This window comes from Humulus lupulus, chromosome 8 (genome assembly GCF_963169125.1).
Source record: "Humulus lupulus chromosome 8, drHumLupu1.1, whole genome shotgun sequence".
Classification (NCBI taxonomy): domain Eukaryota; kingdom Viridiplantae; phylum Streptophyta; class Magnoliopsida; order Rosales; family Cannabaceae; genus Humulus; species Humulus lupulus.
In genome coordinates, this window is record NC_084800.1 from 116981944 (window position 1) to 116995614 (window position 13671).

Sequence of the window (13671 nt, forward strand, 5' to 3'; positions counted from 1 at the left end):
GCATCATTTCAACTTTGTTGCAGCAAAGTGTGCGTAGTCAGTAACTTAACTCATGCACACTTGGAAACTCATTAAATGAGTTGGAATGATATGCTGAATTGGATGATGAGGTGGAAATGAAGTGATTTTTTAGGAAAAAGTTGGTGGTCCCCATGTGGAGAGAAAATGGAGAGGGTTTCTAACCATTTTTCTGTAACTTTTGAAGGAGAAACACTAGAAGAAAGAGGAAAAATGCGGGAGACGAGAAGAGAAAGAAGAAGAGGAGGAGAAACCTCTACCATTTGGGGCGGGGTTAGATTTTCTTAATATTTTCCTTTTTTGGATTTGAATTTATTTTATCTTCTTGAACATGAAAAAATGGTGTTGAATGTTTATGATAATTTATTTCTTTTGAGTATGAACTAACTTTTTGAAGCTAGCACTACAAGAAATATGACTAAATATTATGGTAAAATATTACATAATTTTTAAAACGTTATTGTTGAATAAGTAAATAAAAACACAGATAAAAAAACACGGAGCAAATGAAATTAGGGCGCCAAATGAATTAGTGTATCGCACCTTTCTGAAATGTGTTCTCTCTATCCTAGCCATTCTACCTCTTTCCTACATTCGGTCTCTCTCTCGATCTCTTTTCTCTCTGTCATTCTCCCTCTATTTCTTTCACATGGTCAACAGGAGAATGGAAGGGTGTAGGGGCTTCTCTAAGAAACTAGCTTTGGAGCGGGATAGTGCGGTGACATCATTCTTCAACGGTAACTCTCTCTCGTTCTATCTTTCTCTCTGAGCTACTCTGTCGTTTAATCTTTCTTTCTTTCTCTCTGTTTGTTTACAGGTGTGTAACAAGGTGATGGGGGCCCATGGCTTGGGTCGTGTGACAAGGAGGCTCGACTCGTGGGTCTACGGTGTGGCTCGCTCGTGGGTGTGACGGTGCTTGCAGCGGTGGGTCTACAGCGTGGCTCGACTCGTGGGTCTACGGCGTGGCTCGACTCGTGGGTTTACGATGGTCTTGTACCAGGTTAGTTCCAAGTTAATGGTCTATATATGTATACTGATAATCTTTTCTCAACCAATAATCAATGTATGAAGTTTCTTGTTTTTTTTTTGGCTGTAAGACCTTTGTTGCTTGTATAATGTTATTTCCTTTTTTGATATGATGTTATTTCCTTTGTTGCATTTAATTTTTGATGATGAAGTACATTTCGAAAACCCCATTTCTGATCATTAAAACTTGTTTTGAATTTGGGCCTTTGATCATTTTTGTTCTACTAGTTTCAGCAGTGCCTTTGTTTTTGTGTCTGAATATGTGGTTAATAATGATGACAATCTACTTTAATTGTCGGCCTTATTCTTCTACTGGCTGAACATGGTTTCATTCATTGTGAATTCAATGAATTCAACTTAATGGTATGGTACATGGCTCCTGGCACTTTGAGGTGCCATTAATCTTAAGAGTTGTATTTGATTGAAAATGTGGTTATCCTGTAGTTGCTTCTTTTGTTCTCTGTAGTATGTAGGTGCCTTCCTTGAGTGAATATGATAAATTCTCATTTGTTAGATTACAAATGTTAATTAATCTCCTTATTTATTTTTATGGGTTCTCTATTTGGTGCATTTTCTTTCTAGATTGATGATGATGAGAAAATCACCATGATTGATTTTCCTTAAATGGTTTCGGTATTTCATCATAATGCGCATATGTAAGGAACTCTTATTAAAGACTTGAAAACTTGTCATAATCTTTTTTATCCTTTTGTCCTTGTAATTGTGTATTATTTAATTATCATACTTCATAGTTATTATATATTTCATTCTCATATATCCTCATCCTCAGTTACTTTGACCGTGATGTTGAATGTGTCTTTAAGTTCTTTAGAAAAAGGTCAGTGATATTTTTTCCTTTTGTGTTGGAAGCTTTCTCATCTGCTTCACTGACTTGCTTGCTTATTTAAATATATTGAGTTTCATTATTTGAGATTGCTACTCTTAAAAGAACTCTCACATATCCAGAAGTCCTTTTTTTATCCCAGTTTCCTTGATTTCTTGAGTCATTGGTGTTTCTAGGATGCTAGTCCATATTGTATATTAACTGGAGAGAAGCTTCAAAATCAAATTCTTGATTTCTGTTTCCCTAATGCAGCTGCCATTATATTTTAACTCCAATGGTTCTAGCAGTGTTTCCCAAAGATTTAGTGTGACATTGTTGTTTTTATTACTCCTTATTTCAGATTTATTTATTTTTTAAATGTTAAGGAACCTACACTAATATGTCCGTTCTTACATTTTCAATATCACACAAATATTTTCTAAAAAAATTCACGTCTTAAGGGCATAGCTGAAAGTGCATTACAGAATGATATTTTTACTGCTGCTATAAACAGAATGAATACACATATACTGGTAGATAACTTATGCTGTAAACTTATAACTAAGCTAACTCATGAAACTCAGAAAGTAGAAATTGGTATGGAGATTAAGAAAGTGTTCCTTATAGAATAACTGCTCTTGGCTCTCATATTTTTGTGTGTATGTGTGTGTGTACATATAATTTAAATAAATGAAGAAAAAAAGAGGAAGAGAAAACTGTATCTTGTAAGGTATATGCTGTAACAGGGCTGTGTTATCTATTTGAAGAAATATAACTAGGAAATTTCTCTGACCTGGGCTAAATACATGTTAGTTTGGATTCCAAGTGGGTTAATGAAATCTTTTATAGATCTTTGATAAGTTTTAAGAATCTCCATTTGTTTTTGTCTTTAGCACATATAATCATTAAGCTGTGCAAAATAGCTAGTGGTATGAGGTTTATCTCATCCGAGGTTCATGCATATCTATTTAATAATCTATTTGGTTTTAAGGGAAATTAAAGTTAAAATTTGTACAACCAAAATAGCTTATAAATGAATGATTGTTTGTCTTTTGGTTTCAAAATCAAATCCTAGGCTGCATAAGAAATGTCTTCCAAGGTTCAGTAAAAAAAGAACATGATTATTGATCAAGTAGAGAGAAAAAGGGAGGAATTATAGATTTGTCTTGTAAGAACTTATCAAGGAGAAGTGGAAAAGAAACATGAAGAGGGTAGGAAAAGTTGATTTTTGTTGCTATTTGGTAAGTAGAAACTAGTATTTTTGTTTGGGATTTTCTTGCAACATTCTTATTGAGTTTAACTATTTAAGTATATTGAGCTTTAGTTTATCTTGACATGAGGTCTCTACTAGTGTAAAAAATTTATTGGGGGAATTGTCTGGCCAGTACAGCGACTTCAGTATTCTTTCCTCTTTGAATTCTAAGGTAAATCATGTAACCTACTGTTTGTTTAGTAGGATATATGTTTATATATATCTATAATATTTTAGGTGAAAATTTAAGATCATTAAGAAAGTGTTAGATGGCACTAGATGCATTAGATCAATCCATATGTGTTGTTTTAGGTTCAGATCACTTCCAGGACATGTCAACCAGACCCAAAGGGATATCACAGAATGTGAGAACTCTGTCTTCCTAAGAGTTTGTGGCTGTTTAACTAGGGAGATATAAGAATTGACATTTCTTATCATTGATCACCCTTTTCATTCTTCAACATAGAAACCTGATAAAAACTGATAATTTCATTACTTGCAACATAAAAACCTAGAATTACCACTTTCGTGTATTTTTAATTAATACAAGGAAATTTGGTTCTGTTTTTTTTTAAAGCCCTAGAATTACCACTTTAAGTAATTGTTGGTGTGATTCAATTATTACACTCGAATATTACAGGTGTGTAGATATGACTGGAGCGTATAGTGCTAAAAAGACAAAGCTTAACATAAGCTTGACGACAATAGGCCTTTTGTGGACTACAACTGACTTTATTGCAAAGGGGATTACACATGGACCTATGGAAGAAAGGGAAACAGGTATATGATAAGTGCACAACAAATGGACTCACAACAAAGACAAATGCACAAAGGATGATGAATTGAAGGATGGAGCAAGTTTCATGCATGGTTTACTTTTGTGTATCTTGTAATGTTTCTATTTTTCATTTTTGAAGTGAAAAATGTTCAAGATTATAAAACTTTATTATGTTATGCTTTCAAACTTACGTTAGATCTAAGATCTCATGAAGTAAACACATTCAAGTTTTGAATTAGCTATTGTTTAATATAATACTTATGGTTTATCAATCTATTGAGAATTACATTTTATGATTAATTTTGATTTTTTTTTATCAAAATACAATAATGAAAATCTTTTAAGTAAAAAAAAACTTATAAGTATCCTTATCACAATAAAAAACCTTAATATGTTATGATTTAGAAACATATTGTAAGCATAACAAATTGTTATGATTTATATAATATAACAAACTAAAAACACTATCAAAATAATCAAATGTAATAGTTGAAAAGTGTTATGCAAAAAGTATTAGATTAAACTTCAAATTTATAACCAAATACTCTAACTAAATGTTATTATTTGAATATTATAGCAACTAAAAATGTGTTATTGAATAGTTTAAGATAACATCGAACATAACATTCGAATATTGTTATAGAAAAGACAGGACTTTTAATAACAGGGGCTATGTTAGCGTTTTCAGTACTCCTGGTTAGCACTTTATACGTGTTATGAATACCATTTTTTCTTGTAGTGTAGGGATAGTAATGAACCCTAATTTGTAGTGAAACCCCAAATTGTTAATTTTATTTTATGCTATGTTGCTCTTGCTCAATTAAGCTATGTTTATTGTTAATTCTTACTTGAGATTGACTATGTTATTAATTAGTGAATATTATAGGAATATTGCATTCACCATGTAAATGTACAATATTAGTACTTTAAATTATGTTCTTGAAATTGGATTAGCATAGCAATATGTGGATTTAATTGTGAGAACTTGAGCATATGAATTTGGAAAGATGGCATGTACAATTGTTATAGAATCTTAGTTACAAGAGTAACTTTGTTGTAGCATTAGTGGTGAACTACAAATTAGAGGGAATTGGTATTCTTAGCTATTTGCATCATTCATTTAACAAAGTGACTATTCCTCAGTTTAGTTTAAATTGCTCATTTTATTTTTATAAAGTAGTTCTAAAGCTTAATTAATCACATCAATTCAAAATGTTTACAACCCAAATTGTTTAGAGTTGATTTTTATAATATTTAGCTTAAAACAATCCTTGTGGAGATGATTTAAATACTTATCATTATATTACTTGCTTGACGATTATGTATGCTTGCACATTATAATAAAAAAATTGTAACAATGTTCATTAAAGTATCTAGGAAATTGACTAATGAATATGTAATTTGAGAGGTTGACATACATTTGACCTAACCCTAATTATGAATAACTAATGGTGGGTTATAATTCTTGTAATGACTATATACATTAATATCAGGATGTAGTTTTGAGAGTGCACTTATGAATTTTTAGTGGACAAATTCACTGTTAATAAATTAATTTATTGAGTCAAGAGTTAGCGAGATGGATTATTTATCCGAGCTTAGAATTACAAATCAATTTGTCCCCAAACTAGCTTGATAACACAAACAAGATATTTTGTAATTAAAGAAATAATAATTTAATATTTTTTAAATTGTATTACTTGGGAAATAATAAAGTTATATTTTTTTATTTATAAAATAAAAAACATTATGGAAATAAAATATATTGATGTTTATTAAAATTAATTTTAGTGAAAATTAGTTAATGATACATTTATCTATAATGTATAAATAAAGCGGTATAATTACAAAGAGAAAAACATAAATTGACAAAGCAAATGTTGTTTTGAACCACATTGTCAGTGCCCAAATACAACCTAATTGGAATGTGATGGGCAACACAAACTCTAAAAAAAAGAAAGCTAGGGTTGGCTCTCTACCTCACTCAAGCTTCTAGATCTTTCTTTTATTAAAACTATTCATAAAAAATACTTAATTCGTTAATAAACATGCACACGACAAGTGTCATGATCTTATTAGTTCTATATAAACCTTATAATATAATAAATGACATCTTTATAATCAGCTATATTAATCGAACCTTATGTTATAATTAATATTCTTAAACTATAGGTTAAACTTATAAAATCTATAGGTGTTGCTATAAGTGTTCGACTAAGTCCCGGCTTGAACCAAAAACCACAGTTACTATCATACTATAACTACTACTAGCTACTAGCTACTACTACTACTACTGATAAGTTGTCTTGCTTCAGACCAGCAAACTCCTCGACCCTTATGGCGATGACTGCCGAATTGTTGTACTTTTTGTGGAACAGCTCCACAAATCTGGTCCAACTCATGGTGGCGACATCATGAGTCTGCTGAACTAAGTCCCGCCATATTCTAGCATCTTTCTTAAGCAGAGACAAAACGCAAGATATGTGGTCCGCGTTGCCAAGATTAATCTGCGCTAGGATCAGCTCCACATTTCTGAGCCATTCTTCCGCCTTGAAGGGGTATGTAGTCCCTTCAAAGTTCAGAGCGTGTTTCTTATGAAACTGCTCGTAGAATGGCTCCATGTGCTGAGCTAGGTATGGCGCATAGTTCGCGATTGGCCATCCCCCATAAGGACCAACTTGTTGGGGTGCCGGAGCCATTTTTTGAGGCTGCGGTTGCGGCGGAGGCTGAGTCTGAGGATGAGCCTGTTGTCGCTGTTGCTGCAGTAATTCCATAACTTGTTGTTGTAGTCTGGAAATTTCTGTAGTGTGGTCAACCAGTGGCGACGGCAATGCATTTGGTTGGCAGTAGCACGCACTCCCCTTCTACGAACCGGAGGGGCTTCATTGCTCTCAGTAGCGGCGTTGGAGGCATTGGCATTGGTGCGAGCAGACTTTCTGAGCAACATCTTCAGCGGAGTTCTAACAGTTGAGTTAGAACTTACCCTAATAGGCTCGAAGGAAAAAACTTAATCTAAGAAAACTAAACTCGGACCTACTAATTATGATTTCTTATGAAAAATTATATAAGCCTTCTTTATCATTAGGGTGTGTTTCTATACTTAGAAAAATAAGCCTTCTATATTTTTTTCTAAGTCTGTTTCTAATCATCCTATATGACATGATTCTCAGGCTCGAAACTCTTCGTTGTTCCAAATTTAACCATATTGAGGGAGGGCTGGGATTAGTAAAATCGTTCCCACTACTATGGCCTCTTAATCTCAATATAGATACCGGTCAATTGATTTGTATCCACCCTCACTGAACTTGGTCATTATTTATTGAATTTATTATTTATTATGATTGTAAAAAAAAATCAAACTCATACATGTCATCAAAATAACAATGATATTTATTTGGAAAAAGGTTTTCACTAATTACAATCATAAATGAAAATATAATAAATAAAATAAAAAAGAAACTAATCTATTCTAAAAATCGAGATCTTCTACATTTGACCACCCTTCATCTAACATATCATCATCTATCTCCTCATAGTCATCATTATCTTGAGCCACAAAATGCCCTCGGGGAAGATTCGTAAAGATTCTATGTTTTTTATCATTTGTGAATTGGAATTCCATCTTGGAGGTGAACCTAAGTATGAGAAAATTATATCTCATAGCTACCGGTAATTCATCTTCATCATCTATGGTCTCCTATATATCTTCTAAAGCTACAATTACAATAGGATAATCCTTAAAAAGTCTAATCACTAAAACATATTGCTCTGTTGCTCTCATCATGATTTGCTTAGTTGTTTGGAGGTTACCTATCTCCCTGTGGAATAAGAGTAATCTTCGAGTGATTCTTTCTAGCACTCCTACGGTATTTCTTGGCTCTATAATTCTTTTTAAGGCTTTAATGCCTCGGATATCCTCATAGGTCAAGGCTCCATTCATTCTTAACTGAAAACATAAAGGCTAAAACATTAGCTATACATATAAACATAATAACCATAACATAAACACTTACATTGACGGTTAGATTCGGTGCTTGAGCGTGTGTATCAAGGAGAACTTCATGCAGATGAACCGTTGCTCTGATACCAACTGTAATGACCCAACTATTTCTAAGACCTTGAACCATTAAAACTACTAGACATAGCCACTATTTTTTTAGAAAACATACATAAGAAATATTCATAACTTTATTACAAAGTAAATATTGAAATACATAAATGAGCAGTATGGGATCTCTTTGTTTTAAAATAAAACATAACTTAAATTAAATGAAGTTTTTTATAAAGCTAAATGTAGAAAATACATAAAAACATAATTTAAAGAGATTAAATATAACGCGTCCTCGAATCGTCACACAGCCCATTGAATCCATTCATCCTTAATACACAAGCCAAGCTACTAAGAATCCTTCTGCCTCCATATCTATTTTCCTGCATCATATTAAAAAAATAAAGGAGTGAGCCTAATGCCTAGCAAGGAAAATCTACTAACACATATAAGCATAAAACTATATCATAAACATATTCTATAAAACATATATGACTATAAATAAAAGCAAGTATTACAATGGGCATCATACTTCTTGGGGCTTGCTATCTAGGCAAATCATATGCTCATAAATTTATCAGGCTAGTTATCAAAACAAGTCATATAAATTTATGGGGCTCGTTATCTAAACAAATCATATGCCCAAGGAATATATTATTAGGACTTGTTATCTGAACAAGTTATATGTTTGTTATCTAAAAAAATTACATGCTTGTTGTCTAAAAAATTATATGCTTGTTATATAAACAAATCCTATACTCAAGAACTAAAAAAATATCATACATAAACATATTAAAACATGAAAGCACATAAAATCTATCCTATTTTCCTTACCAACACTGGGATATTTGAGAACAAGGATGGGATTTGGAACACTCCTAAAACCAACAATAAGAATAGTGAGTATTTATAAAGATAAGAGATGATAAAGAAGATAACTAAACCACCAAGAAGAAGCTTACCGAAATGAAACCTTATGTTCAAAGAACTTAAATACCTAACCAAGATTCGAAAACAACAAGTTAGGATTTGCGTAAAGAAAACTAAACAAAACTAAAGAACCATACATAAATGAACTTAATAATAGGAATACCTTTGGATGTACTAGAACCGATCTACACCTTGATATTGAAAACACACTATATCGCACTTCCCCAAGTGTTTATAAAGCTTAAAAATGACAAAGCTTTTATCCCAAACCCAAGTGTATCACTCTATAGTAACCCTAGCAACTTGAAGGCTCTAAACACAGCTTGAAGAATGAGAGAAATGACTGGGTAATAGGTCCTGTTTATAGAGTTCAAGGGGTGAAAATATCTCCTTATAGCTTGAATAAAATAATGAATATTAATTGAAAAAAATATTTGAATATTCGTTCAACATGTGTGTTGACGGTGAGAACTCGTCAACGAAGTTAAGTTGGAAAAATTATCAAATCAAGATCACTGATCGGAAAACTGTAAAAACTTGAACAATAACTCAAGAACAATGATAGAACAATAATGGAGATTTCAGTCTTTCATTCACACTCAAACCTCTGCTACAGTAAAATTTCCAACCCCTTTTAAGGTGGTCTTTGAGTTCATTTTATAGTAGGCTCTAATGGCCTTAGATACATGGTGGTCCAGGAGACCAAGTGGTACATATGTACTGTGTCAGGGGAGTGACTTCAGAGGTTGTGGTCATACATCCCATACAGGAGCAGATGTCAGGAGGATGTCTCCACTACTTGTCTGTACCCGTGTCTGATGAGTAGTGGCAGGTGTAGTGGCGCAGGAGGTAGTGGTGTCGATTCTGTCCTCTTTCCTAATGCTCCAACTACTCGTCTATCATGAGTGTCAGGATCATGCGTACGGTCTTAGCGGTCGTACCCCGTACAAGATTGTACTAACATGATCCTTTTGAATTATTCTTGGGCCTTTCCCTCTAAATGTCAAAGTCATGGTTGACCCTCAAAGGAGACGTCCACTTGAAGTGTTGGGGGCAAAGAATAGGCGTGTTCGTGACGCAATCTCGCGAGGCCACCTGGTGTTGGGCCTCATGCGTGCGACCGTGGCATGGTTGGGGCACCATTTCGTGAGGTGCCTTACTAGCGAGGCCACCACCAGCGAGGCCACCACCAGCGAGGCCACCATGTGCAGCGAGGCCACTATGCCCAGCGAGACGCTCCACCAGTGTGGCCACCATGTGCAGCGAGGCCACCACCAGCGAGGCCACTACGCCCAACGAGACGCTCCACCAGTGTGGCCACCATGTGCAGCGAGGCCACCACCTCCTGCGAGCCGCTCAACCAGAGAGGCCACCACCTCCAGCGAGCCGCTCCACCAGCGAGGCCACCACGCCCAGCGAAACACTCCACCAGCGAGGCCATCAGGTGCAACTAAGGCGTGGCTTCGCTAGGTATGTGGTTGGTGCGGGACAATGGGAGCCCGAGGGCATCGCGGCCCCATCACGTAATTAAGTGCTTATGGGACCTTAGTGCGTGCCTTTGATCCTTCGAGGGCGTGGAATTTTGAGTCTCAACACTTGCCCCCCAGTCTAGTAGAGTACCTTTAGGTGCTCTTGTAGACTATTCACCATGATTCCTATAAATAGGCCCTCATGCATGACCTAATATTTACACTTCATCTCCTTAGCTTAGTGGCATTTAGACCCTTGCTCCTTTCAAGAGGTAAAGGGTTCAATCCCCCACAACCACACTTTTTCCATAGTTTCACAATTCTTTTTTTTATATATATGAGCTAATTTCTTGGTGTGTCTATTTTATGACTAACACATCTTTCTGGTTCATTCTTGCAGACGTGCACTTTCGACTCTGTGGTGCTTTTTGCTCCCTGACCTTCTTTGGATCCCGCCTTCGCTTTCTTAATTTCTTGAGGTATATTTTCTTTCCTTCTCCCTATTATTTATTTATTTTTTATTTTATCGGGTCCAAACTAGTAGTACTCAGGATGGGGTACATTAGTCTAAGCTTGTAGTGAGTTTGACCATATGCACGCCCCTCCTCCTTGTTTTTTTTTTTTTATATATACCATATAGTAGGCCATTTAGGGCGTTTGCATCTAGAGGTATTAAGCCTATTCCTTTGTGTTTTGTAGCCTTCCCCTCGTTTATACATGAGCCCCTTTTTGCTGTTGGGACGTGGTTTCATGGCCAGTGACGGCCCGTCCAACATACCCCCAAAGGCTGAGTTTATTGACCTGTCCTCAGACTCAGAGTCTCCTGAGGTCAACCCTCACCAGGACTATGACTCTTTAAGGCAAGCCCGCATCCGCCACCTCGAGTGCATGGCCGATCTTAGGAGTAAAATTTGGATGGTGGAGAGCGAAATTGACTCGGTGTCGAGAGGATATGGAGGACCTTCACCCCTGGGTCTTAGTGACCATATAGCGCGTCTTAGGACGGCCCTTTTTTAATTGCAGTGGGAGTTAGAATTTATGGAGGGACACATTCCGCTAGAACCTCCCACTCCCTCCTCGCCTGATGACGATCATGGGGCTGCTAGCTCCTCTCCCCAGCCCCTAGTCTCAGTTTATCCTAGCTTAGTGCTTCTGCCATCGCTCCCTCGATGGAAAACTCTTGCTAGGAAGAAAAAATGGAGGGTTAAGTGTTCTGTCTCTTCCTCACATATTTCTTTTGATTTTGCAGATATGGCGAAAGCACGCAGGCAGGTGTCCGTCCAGGAAGAGGACGAGGCCCCTCTACTGGCATCCAGCCTAGTGTCCCATGTGTCTCCGAAAAAATTGAAGGGGATCGTGAAGCACTACCGCATTGCACCAGAATACGCCCTATATGCTTCTAAGGAGGCATGCCGGGCTGACCGCCCTGCGAAGGGTTTTGTGGCTTTGAGTGAGCAGATTCTGAAGGCAGGTGGCACCATTCCTTTGCATCCATTTTTCGTGGCGGTTCTTAATTACTTCAACATGGCCCCTCTTCAACTGTCACCCAACAATTGGTTGACTTTAAGTTGCCTCTTCATTTGGTTTAAGGAAAACGCCAAACGGGCCCCGACGGCGCAGGAGGTGCATTCCCTGTATAACCTCATGGGAGTGCACAAGTCCAAGGGATTTTACTACCTGCAGAAGGCCAATGAGCTCCCCTTGATAGAGGGCTCAGTGTCCAACACAGGGCCTTGGAAACAATACTTTTTCTGGGTAGAGGGCCCTCTTTCGGTTCGTGAAGACTTTCGCACCGGCCCTAGAAAGTATCCTAGTTTTTCTCTTTTTCTTAATAGAACTTACTGTTTCGTACTCTTGCTTGTACTGACATTGGCGTGGATTATGCAGGGAAATTTTCTGATCCTTTGGTCATTGGGCCGGAGGCAAAGGACATCAACAAGCTCATTAGTGCGGACTCCGCCCTGAAGAAGGCGGCGGTCCTATTTACTGTGGCGAACCTCAACCGCTACCAGTTGTCCCCAGTCTCTGACCCCAAGTTCCTGTGGTCAGTTACTGGGTCTAAGAAGGCTATGGCTATGCCGGCTGGGCCATCCCTACATGATGGTGAGGCTGAGGAGGAGATGGAGGATGTTCCCCTCGAATGTGGGGGGTCTCATCAGCGCCCCCTTTCCCCCGGAGGATGCCCTCCTTACGGTTCCCATGACCAGGACATGGCCTGTCAATCTCCAGACCCGCAGGCCGCAGCGGGATGTTACGCTCCTCCTGGCCTTGATGGCAATGACGCCTTCCCTCAGGTCCCTCATGATATTGGCTTACCAGATGCTGATTATGTCGACCTCGCGGAGCCCCTTTCTAATGCACCAGGGTTCCAGTTTTTCCCCTTCCCTGCGCCTCCTCCTGCTTCGGCGAGTGGGTCATCCGTTCCTGTCCAACCAGATGTTCCTAGCGTGGAGGCGGAGCCTTGGGTGACTAGGATGGCCTCATCCTATGCCCAGCGTTTCACTCAGATTGCCTCGGACCTCCCTATCTCCGACTGGAGAGGTCTAGGGAATGTGACCCAACCAGACCTTGGGGAAACCCTAAGGCGTGCCGCGGCCTGGGTGAGGTCTTACACCTTGCGTTGATTAATATTATGTATAGGTGTACATGTGTTTTTCTTTTTGTTACTTATTGCTGACGCCATTGACTTTCTTGTGCAGATCTCCATCGTGTCCCTTCGGCATGCTGACACGTCCGGCATCCTCTCCGCTTCTACTGCCGAGAGGGACGGCCTCATGGCCCAGGTCCAGGAGCTCGAAAATGAGCTTAGCGCAACCAAGGTCTAATTGTCAAAGGCCCGGACTAAGTATACCAACTTGGACTCGAAGAGGGAGAAGCTGAAGGCCAAGATCAAGGAGCTAAAGGGCAAGGCTAGATGCTTGGAGCGCGAGCTCCGGCGGGCCAAGGCCGTTGTGACCGCGTCGCAGGAGAGGGTTACTCAACTGGAGACTAGAGTTGAGGCCCTTAGGGTTGAACTACAATCGGCTCAGGAGAAAAACACTTCCTTGGAGGCAGAGAGGGCTTCCTGGGAGGCGGCGAGGGCTTCTTTGGAGGCAGAGAGGATCATAACCGAGCGCAAGTCTATAGATCGTGCTATTTACAATGTGTGGAGGAAGGATCCCAACTTCGACTTCTCCTCTTTTGGCGAACAGGCCGTTGCCCGAGCAGCTTGGTGGAGTGCTCACTATGGGAGGCCTTGAAGTAGTCTTGCTCTCTTTTTTATGTTTTCTTTTTATTTTGTAACATCATTATCAGTGCTACTTTTCTGCTGGTAACTCTTGTACTATC